At 42.5% G+C, this 11,102-nt stretch overlaps 1 protein-coding gene across 11 annotated transcripts in view; it reads right to left on the minus strand.

Moving 5' to 3' along the window:
* Window positions 1–9,056, minus strand: part of LOC113013014 (forkhead box protein J3-like) — an 81,344-nt gene extending 72,288 nt beyond the window's left edge. For 2 of the 11 annotated variants that reach the window (XM_026153528.2, XM_080295675.1), the window contains exon 1: window positions 8,290–9,033. The gene's annotated coding sequence lies outside the window, so the exon portion shown is untranslated. Of the gene's footprint in view, window positions 1–7,208; window positions 7,245–8,289 lie in introns of all 11 variants that reach the window. The other 9 variants (XM_026153529.2, XM_080295677.1, XM_026153535.2 and 6 more) reach the window with 9 other exon arrangements.
* Window positions 9,057–11,102: the final 2,046 nt, after the last annotated feature.

Consider the following 11,102-nt stretch of genomic DNA (forward strand, 5'->3'; position numbering starts at 1 on the left):
GAAATTACTCACCAATTGTTCTGTACTTCAATCAGTCACAGAACATTTGTAGATTTGTCACTTTTGGGCTGAGAATGTCATGTAACTGTTACTCATCACAGGAGTGAAGATGCTGCATTCAAACCTCGCTCTGATTCAAGATCAGTTTCTTGTTTCGTGCGAGCACCAAGAACGAACGACATACGCTCTAAGGGATACAGGTAAATCTCAGAGGCCCAGAGTCTGAATAGTTAATAATGGTTGGATGAATTCAATCTCTTACTAATACAGAAATCTACAGCCAAACCTTTATCAACATCCTGCGAAATAACCTTCCAATGTCCTTGAACAACAAAGAGCCCACTGGCCCACGCACAGTCTCCATTCATGCTGTATATAATCAAGGTGGGAGAACTTCAATGAGCCTGCCTACCACCACAAACGTACAGACGAACACAAACCCCTCTGTCTGTCTTTTCACCAATCCCCCTGGAGAGCAAAATATACAAGGAAGAAAAAGAAGTGAAATGCCCAGCTCCTGCAAAACCCTGCTTAATTACACATGGAAAAAAAATACATATTTAGCACCAGACTCATCAAGCTAAACAACCCAGGCAAGGGGTGGAGGGGGGGGACTAGTGCAAGGAAAGCGGCACTGACAGAAGAGATGTGCCCGATGAGGCTTTTTGCACAAAACTACCCCTGTCCCCCTCCTCAAGGCCCTGCCACTGTGGGAGAAGCTTCTTCCAACCCCCTCTTCGAAATCCCAGGAAGCTATCTTAATTAGTGCACCTTCTTCTTCTTCTTTTTTTTTTTTTGCTAAAGGGAATGTAGCATTACTAGTTGCAGTGGTGCAGGGTATGTGGGGAAGGGGGTGGTGACACACAAGACACAGAACAACAAGTACTTATTTTCCCCTCATTAAAAAGGAGGCTCAAGCTGCAAATCAGCCTGCCACAAGCCTCGACCTGCCGTGGCTGCTGTTGTTGAGAAGTTTTGGGAGCGTGGGCTGGCTGCACGGTGGCACGGTGTAGCTTCACACCGCTAGCATAGTGAGGTGTTGGGATGATGAGTAATAGAAGAGAGCACAGAGAGAAGACTTGACTTGGCTTCTGGGGAGAGGAGCCCTGCTGGGCGGGTAGACGCAACCAATTACCTAGTTGGCTCAGTCAACTGGGCCCACGGTGACTAAGCTAACCTCAGCACTGTGCCTTTTATTTTATGATATCGACTGTGTTTCACAACAGGGATCAAGGAAGAAAAGTGATAACTGGAGAAAAGAGATCTCAGTCACTGTATATCTCTGCAGATCAGGGAGACATCAGCCTTCTGTAGAAATACACTACACTACACCAAATGCATACGTGTTTGAGTGCTAGACTCTATTAAAAAGTGCCAAATACGTTATCAGAAAGGACAGTTTATTCATGACAAGTAATTGTCCATGGTTTTCTATGTTGAAAAAGCAGTGCATACTTTCTAAAATGATGTACAGTGGCAGAGTTTGAGTACTGCCAATGCTCCTTTGGTTCAAATACTTGAATAAAACCCCCCATATAGTTCACTCATGTCTGCCGTTTGATGATGGCATAAAATTTTTCAATAGAAAAAGCACCCCCCCCCCCCAAAAAAAAAAAAAGGTTCTTCTTGTTGCATTACTTTGAATGCGGTGACTGGGCAGTGATGCAAACAACACAATTCCTGCTGATACTTGTCAAAACCTTACAAGGCTGAACTCTGCATCCCTCTTCAGGAAACATCAAAAACAACATACAGACAAGATCTATTTCAAAGAGACTGTTGTTGAAGAGGAAATAAAGGTGGCGATGAAATGAGAAGATTCTGGCAGAGGATCACACAGAAACGGCACGGGTTCATTAAACAAGGTTTCAGTATGGTTGTGCATATTCAGAGACAGAAGCGGTTTGCATTACGCTTAAAAAACAAGATATTTTAGATTTCTTATCTTTCACCCATCAAAGAACAAAAAAAGAAGAATGTAAAATATTAACTTTCTTAGTGTGACAGTTGTGATATATTAGTTGGCAGTTAAAGAAGAGATTACAAGCATTTTTTTTTTTAAAAAAGCAAGGATTTAGACATTTATGAACAAGAAATCTCTTTCCTCCTAAGAATTTAAACGCATCACTCTCTGCACTGTGGATAGAGCTTTCATGACTGTGAACATTGTCCCTTTAAAAGAGTTGAGGGTATGTGTGTGATTGAATGTATTCACCCATTAGACTTTGTAGCTGTGATGCACTCACTCAGCTGTATGCATCACTAACAGCTAACAGTCCCCTGCTGCTAGCAGGCTTTTAGACTGAGAGAGGCTTTACAGTTCTGCATTTTAATAGAGAACTTTGAATGGAGTGACGGGGGATGGGTGAGAGAAAGCGAGGTGGGCTGGGGGGAGGAGGAGGGAGCCAAAAGGAAAGAGGCATCAAAATATTTTCAGAGGAAAATGAAGTAATGACAAAATACCCACCCGGAGCGTGCAGAGCAGAGGGGGTTTCTGGGAAGGACTGCCTTGGCAAGGGTAAGGCTAATGTGTCAAAAGAAAAGTCTGTAGGCACACTGAGCGCTGTCATGTCTCAAAGTGTGGGCCATTCAAAGGAAGAAGGAAAAGGTCCAAAAAACCCGTATTGAACATCTTAATTACTTTCTGCTTCAGCACAGAAAGCACACCCCTGAAAAGGTTCAATTATGAGATATCAAGGCAAATCAGATGCCCTCGCAGTGGCTGTTTCCTTATCCCTCAATGGAGCTGGGTTAAGCAATTATAACTTGATACTGTCTACTTGTTTTTAAAAGGAGACCTGGAGAGGCATCGATGTAACGCACTGTTACACAGTGAGATACATTGAGTCTTTAAAGAAGAGAGTGGTCAGGAAAATGAAAGTTTGAAAGAAAGAAGAAGAAGAAGAAAAAAAGTGGATACATTCATACCAAGGATAATAATTTATCCATAACAGAACAACACTTTAATCATTTTTTTTCTCTGGGTGTGTGTGTGTGTGTGTATGAAACCTGCTGGCTGGCTCGTGTCAACCGAGTCAATCCGGTGGCATCGCTACTGAAACAGAACATTACTGACTCACACTGTTTTTCTCAAGTCTGAAAGAAAACCTGACTGAAAGAAGGCAAGAAAAATCAGTAGGTTCCACTGAATCCCTCAAGGCCTAGAATAAAATATTTAACTCGCTAAGCCCACACAGAGCATTACACCTGAAAACATCTGCCAAGGTAGAGGGAGTTAGCGACCCAGAAGACTTACTAGCACCAACTAGGAAAGAGCTATCAAAATTCCAGATTCTGACAACGGCAAAGTTAAAAAGGCATATTTTGTCATAAATAAAACATAGGAGTGCAGCATTTCGGAAAAATCCCCCAACGAAAGGTCCCGAGAGAGCGATGGGATGCTGTTTGTGAACTCACGCTTCGCACAGTAAAGAGGGCTATAGCACTGCGTCACCACGACTCAAACTACATTCCCACATCCAGCCCTATTCAGCGAGGACTAGTCCTCTTTAAAAATTCATTAATTTACAGCAAAAATAGATTAAAGCGCCCAACTGCACCAACCTAAAAAAGTTTGGCTTGTGAATAGCATTAATAATGGAAGCAAGCATCCAAAAACCTAGAGGCCCTGGCTTGGAGGCATGGCTTAGGTTTTGTTGCACTTTATAATGGAGAGTCATTTACATTTTTAGAAGTATTACAGCTTTTTGATGCTTGTTTATAATTGCATTGTTTTACATGCAAATTGGCTAACAATTGTTACTCATTAAAACCTAACCAGAGTAGCAGAGCGCTCTCAGCTTGTGCAAGATGCAAGCTTTACATCAGGTTAGCAGTGGAAGCTTTGCATCTCTCGTCTTGCAGGCAACGCTGCTGGCGAGTTCAATCCAAATGACGGCCCTTTAAAAGTGATCATCCCCTATCTTATCTTTTACTTATCTTTCTTTTTTCTTTCCCCCTCCAAATCATAGCAATGCTTTTACTAACAGAATCAAAGAGGATTTTGACAAGATAAAAGGATTTGCTACATTCGAATTCAAATTATGTGTACTTTCCTGGGGACATGACAAAAAATCACAGTGACTGGGAGCACTCAGGGAACTTAGAGGGACTTAAAAAGAGAGAAAGTCTGCTCTAATGCCTTGTCGAAAATATCGCCTTCCCAGCCAGACGACGGAGACCGCCGCGTTAGATTGCCAAACATCATCTGCGTAGATATGTATATCAGCCAAAACATAAAAACAACTAAAAGGGGAAATGAACAGCTATCAAGTATGACTAATAATCATCTCATTACAATGCAGCGTAATGCTGGGAAACCTCAGTTCCTGCATTCATGTGTATGTTACTTTCAAATATGCCACCCACTTAAAAATGATTGCAGACCATGCTCCCTCCCCTTTGCTACAGCAAAAGACAGCACATCAGCACATGACGCCTCGCCACATCGGCATAAGAGCTCAGAAGCGGCTCAAGGAACACCACAGAGACCCCGAGGCTTTCAAAGCTCCCCAGATCCAAATCAGATCAAGCAGGATGCTCAGGTACAAGGCTGATGGGGTGGTGGGGTGGTGGTCACCCCAGTTTTAATCTTGTGGCTAATCAATGTATAGCAGCCAGGGCATGACGCTTTTCATATCTACGGGTAACATCGGGTCATCTAAACAATCACTTTAATTATTTAAACAGTTGATTATTGATTTGACCGGAGGTAATTAAAGTGACCTGATGCCCTAGTAACGCAGTAATGGCCTGGTAATTACAGAGGCAGATTAAAGGGTTTTCTTGCTAAACCAAACAAGACCACCTCCTCACCTCTTTTAATAGCTACTGCCACGCTATCTTCGAGCAAGGCAGCTAAATTACAACCCCTCTAGCGGAAGTGTCCACGATAAAGAGTGGAAGATGGCTCTCAGGGATCAATCTGTGTAACAGAGGAGCGTGGGTGTCTGTGTTTGCTAAAAGCATATTGTTACTTATTAAGTTCTTCATTAAGCAAACAGATCTTTCCAGGGTTAAACACCGACCGTCTTTAACAGCACATGTGTAATAAGGCGAGCACACAGTGTGTCTGCTTACAGGCGTCAATGCTGCTGTAAATTCAGGCAAAATATTTTTCCACAGCATGTCAAAGAGATTGGATTTTACTTATGAGCTGCAAAAAAAAGAGAAAAAAAAAGACTGAAATAATGCGTGCTAACACTGATCATGCTGGGTTTAATCAATAAAGCAAAACTCTATATGAGCACCGCCCAGGCACCAGGATGCTGGGATTGATTCTACACCAATCTGCAAGAACAATAAAACCACCTGCCTCATGCGTAAAGTTGCCGCTTGTCCCGACACAGCGTTTCCCACAGATTCTATTTGTGGCAGTAGCAGCGGGGCTTTTCTTTTTCTGTTAATGCATTATTAATTAATAGCGCATATAAGGTGCCTCTCCGCAAACACTTTAATTGCCGCTTTCTGACAAATAAATATCGAAGCAGTATATTTAACTGCCTCTCCAGAGAGCGTTTCATCCCACTGACAGACTCCCAACTCTTCTGACTCCAGCTGTCGATCGTAGTTCTTGTTCTGCTTTGCAGTTCTCCGCCTGCAGCAGACTCTGGCTGGTGTGGCTCTCCAGCTCGCAGCAGAACAAGGAGAACCATCGGCTGCGGTCTAAGATGGTGGAGTCGGAGTAGATCTGACCGCAGGACAAACTTACTAGAGAAGCTGAATGATATCGAAGATGCCGCAACAGCGACATCATCACCCTGATGGTAAGGGGAAAAAATGAAATGGGAAGAACTGGTTAGCAGTGACTGAACTGTTGAAATCAGAGCAGTGAGTACATCACAGATGGTGGTTTTCGGTGGAATGGATGAAAAGATTCAAATAAAAATGTTAAGATGAGACAAGATTCAACTTAACAGCCCACTTTGGACACGGAATCTCTTGAGCTGCCCTGTAATGTCTCGCAGCCGGATGTGGGGCCTCTCCATGATTTGCTCCCCAACATCCCGCTCACCCTTGATGGGACTGGGACCTCCATTTGGGATTGGGTTGTGCTCTGGGCCGACTGTGCTGCTGGGAGAAGCGCTTGCTGTCAGGGAGAGTCATCACTGTGTCGCAGTGGTCGGTCTGAAGCAATGTTTAGGTGTGGGGTATGTGTCAAAGTAATGTCAACACCAGGAGTGCCAGGACTCAAGGTTTCCCAGCACAATACTGCACTGCGATGAGTGTTATTCACTTTTTTCTGTCAGCAGCTTTAATGCTGAGGATGTGTGTATGTGTACTGTAATTTTTCTTTCTTTCTTTTTTTAATTCAACAGGGTGACGCAAAAAGACCAAGTGTAGGTTTCTTAAGAGATATAAACTGCTTAACAAAGCCCACTTTTGTCGCAAATTTGTGGGAAGTTCTGCGTCTCAAACTCCATCACGTTTTAATTGGGAGGCAAATCATTCTTGGCAGACACTGAGAAGAAAGCCTGGCTGCTCAACACGTCTTGTGAAGTCACGCAAAAAGAATATATTACAAGTCATAATGAATATGCAGACAGACAACATCAAAATTTTGACAGGCAGATACGATTTGAAAACTGGCATATGGAGTTCATCTTTATCAAAGAGACTGAAACGCCTGTAGTGCATCCACAAATAGCCCGTTAATTCAACTTTCAAAAAGTCATTACTACACTCGGTTCTTGGCATTGCATTTGCTGACATTGACGATAATTACAACGACCTTTCTGATGATAAAACACAAATCAGTAAAACATTATGAAGGGTTCCTTCTCGCCACGTTTCATGAGATTCTGCATAACGTTTTAATGAGGCATTTAGGGGTCTATGAGTGATCTACTGAGAAAGTCTACAATGGCAATCAGCAGTGAGTGTGGCAGCTGTTCAGCAATTAAAAAGCCAAATTACCCTCAATCAACACCATTTACAAGCACAAGTAAATCTCAGAGCAAATAATGATGAGAGAAATCTGTTCAGACAGCTCTCATCTTGATAGGAATTAGAGACGCATCCAAATCAGGAGCAGGGCTTTCTCTCTCTAACGCTTCCTCAGTCTGTCACACGAGCACGCGCGCACACACACAAACCCCAACTCCCCTTGTCTGAATATTTTTGGCGAGATGAAGTTGTATAGTACTGGCTAGCTAAAGATACTGCAGCATAATGTAAGACAAAGAGTCCTGTCGGTATTAGACGGTTACCTTTGATGTTAAAGCTATGGTGTCTTCATGGGCAGCCTATAGAAAAGAAATCCACAGTGAATGAGCAAAACTGGACCATCACCAAACTCAGCTCGCTGGAAAACTAAAGAAAAGTCATCTGCATGCATGGCTCAAGGGCAGCTGTGTCTGCATCAGCTAAACTGTTAATATCTTCAAGTAGCTCAAATCATTTATTTTAAAGTATTCAGTAAATTCATACTCTCCCTCTCAATATATATAAAGTATATATCAGGGTTAGGTCTTTTTTTTTTTAAGTCTTAATACAATATACATTAAATATCCTTAATACATTCTCTTAAACTTGACACGGAGAGGCTCTGAAATCCACGACCGAACAAAGACATCAGCATCTACAAACACTGACAGACAGCTTCTTACTGACACACTGCCAGTGTTCATATAATCTAAACTTTTATAAAATACCTCACGCTGTTAAACAATGCCAATTACAAGGAAAAAGGCTCATTTTTCCTTATACTACTTTTTCCTTCCATTGTTATGTGAGCTAGAAGATTAATGTGTTTTGTTAATGCATAGCTGATTCGCTATTATATATATTTATATATCAAACATAAAGCAATTGAACTGCTTTATGGATAGACAACTGCATCACTGTGGAGCTCAGCTTTCTGTAAGCCTCTGCTGCGAGGCTTCATGCTTCCCCTGTTATCACTTCAAAAAAGTCTTTTATTTTAAATCTCTGACCGGCACTGTCCTCCGCGTATTGCGCGTCCCGTACAATTCACTGCTTGGATAATTGTTCCATTAAGCACCACTTTCCTAACAGTCTTGTAAGCAGACAGCCTGGCTGTGCCGACGGTAGCATCGAGATAATAACTTAGGGAAGTTGACTTTATCCAGCAGACGTGGTATAACGGCACAATGCAACGCTTGCATGCATTCATATTGTCACAGACAGCGAACTTGTCATGGCCTGCCGTTAAGTAAAAAACAAAAACAAAACAAAAACCGCTGGCTTTGAGCACCACCGCTGTGCGATCATTTGTCACAAATCCTAATGAGCAACATATTCAAACATTCTTGTGAACGGACTACTCACCGTCGCACGCGAATACGAGAACCGGCTCAATTTGTGCACTCTGCTTCAAGCAGCTCCAGACGCTGTTCTGCACTTGAAAATCCCCTTCGAAGACAGACACACACATAAAAAAAAAGCTCCTGTGGTGCCTTTGCGCTGTCACTCTGGCTGCGTGCGCACGGCGCTCTGCAGGCGTCAAACTGACCGCTGCTGTGGTCAGTCGACAAGTCAAGACTGGAGGACTCGACCCGCTATTCGCATTTGCGCTCATCAACGCAAAGATCCCGGGTCTCAGTGCTCCGCTCGGCTGCTAAACCACCGGAACTACTTCCAACGCCAGCCGGAGCACGTTGAAGATAAATTCATGCACCACAATAGGAAAAAAAAGAAAGAAATCAGATCTATTTAACTAGTTCCCGGTTTTAATATTAATGAGATTCCGCCAGGACATGCCTACCACTGCTATGACTAAAATAAACGCCTAACATATAATTAGAATAGACATATGATTTTAAAAATAGAAGCCCACTGTGCCGTGTATATTTGTTAAATGAGCCTGTTATTGTGGGATACAGTTCTTATCGTTAATACAGGAGCACGCCAGTGACTTTGACGCTTGCATTCCGGTTGGATACAACTAAAGAAAGAGGCTGCCCGCACCTTCCACACGCCAAAAAACTCCAAATTATCTTAGACAAGCAAACATGCTTCAGTATGTTTCCCTGTCTACTTTGTGGCAGTGCAGGAGCTAGATAATTGCATTTAGTGGCGCTTCAGATCACGCTGTTCTGCTCCAGAAACAAATTTGGGGCTTTGTGGTCATGTCTTATCTGTGATAGGTATTCCCCAGTTTAGACTGGATGCCGATAATTTGTTGAGTATGAGAAAGGCTTGCATGCAGGCACAGCGCACCCACCTGGAGAGGACAACAGTTAAAGCAATTTGTTGAAACGGAATCTTTTATACCTATATATACATAATTATATGTTTGCCATCTTTTCATTCAAATTTCAGTTTCCTGCTGCTATGTCGTTGTGTTACGCGTATATAAGTGCAGATACACAGCGATTACAAGTTACACAAATTATTTTCTACCAGCATCCCAACATGTTTGTTTGAGACATTGCCCATCAGCTGTGCGGTCACATATATGTCTGTGAAGGTTCTCAGTCATCCAGGTCATCGTAGTCACATATACCTCACTTCTGAGACTCAAAACACCAGCCAGGCTTCTTTATCACTGTGAACAACGGCTTTATCTGTTACAGTACATCATGGTATTTTCCATCAACTGTACACTCTTGCTCCCTTATGGACACTGCGAGAGTGATCAGCGCCGGGCTTATAAACGACTCACTGCTGCACTCCTCTGGATGATGGGGCTGATTGCAATGGTTGATGGGATATTTTGTCAGAGCCTGGGCACTGTGAAGGAGCAGCGGCTGTACACTGTTGCCCTTTTACTCCGTATATCTGGATGATAGACAGATAGATAGATAGATAGATAGATAGATAGATAGATAGATAGATAGATAGATAGATAGATAGATAGATAGATAGATAGATAGATAGATAGATAGATAGATAGATAGATAGATAGATAGATAAATTAATCGAATGTAATGTGTTAATCTACCACCAGAGGGCTCTCTATCCTAAGACAATGCGCTGCAATAGTTAAATAAAATAGATGTATTTATTTTTCTTGAAATATATATATGTGTGTGTGTGTGTGTGTTCCTAAGTGTATTCATTTCATTAGCTGTGCCTAAACGGCGAGCAGACCAACCGCGTGGACATGACCTGTGTATAATGTGAAGTTCACGTATCCTTCTCGCTTACTTTAATCCATTGAAACATCTCTCTTGGTGTGTCCCTTACTTCAGATTTCATCCCAGATATATTTCATTTATTTATTTGCATTAACAAATGAAACCAGATTTCACAGTAAATCTGCTGCGGTTAATGGTATGACAGTTAAGGTTGGATGCTGGTAGGGAATACGTCTGTTGCTGACTGCGCATGGGATGTGTCTGCCACGCTGCCTTCCGCCTACTTTGTGACGATAGGGCAGCACGACTGGCTCTACCCGGTTTGATCCTGTTGGCTCGCCGTTATTGTGCGCTGTGCTCGGGGGAGGCTGAAAAGGAGATGAGGGGGGGAAAAGACCGTGCCACTTCTTTCTTTCAGGATTAATGTCTGTTAATGTCATGTGGAATTCATTTATATAAAACATTCTACTAAGAGGGGTAGAAATTTTGTATAAAACCACTTCCTTGCCCCAAATTCTCGAGGTAAGCTAATATATATGTGTAAGCACACAGGTGGATAATCAATTTATGTGGAATAATAAGTTTAAATTTGGTTACGTGGCATAACGGGGAATTTATTAACAATTATAAAATGGTGTGAAGTTTTTCTATTGTTGAACCCTGATTTTTGTGTCACTGGTGTGTGACGTAACCGGTGCGTGAGGGGTTCTCGCGAGAGCAAGCCTACATCGGTTCAGCTGAGGAGGAGAGCTCATGCTGCTTCATCTGTTGGTGAAACTTTGACATGTGGCCAAGAAAGGACGCTGAACTGACGCTGTTAGCGTTCCTGGTTATCTTTAATATTCACGCGTTTATGTGACGTGCAAAGAGATTTAGAGCGTTTGTCGAGAGCCATGTGCCCTCATAGAAACTGACGAGGAAACACGGATGTTAACCTTTGACGACCTTTGGTTATCATATGTTTTGGGTTTCCTAGTATTAAACAGCTTGATTCTCTGAATGACTGACCAGACGATTACTCAAAGTCTAACTGGGTGTGCTCTGTTTCTCTAAACTCATCAC

Source organism: Astatotilapia calliptera, chromosome 20 (genome assembly GCF_964374335.1).
Source record: "Astatotilapia calliptera chromosome 20, fAstCal68.1, whole genome shotgun sequence".
NCBI classification, from domain to species: Eukaryota; Metazoa; Chordata; class Actinopteri; order Cichliformes; family Cichlidae; genus Astatotilapia; species Astatotilapia calliptera.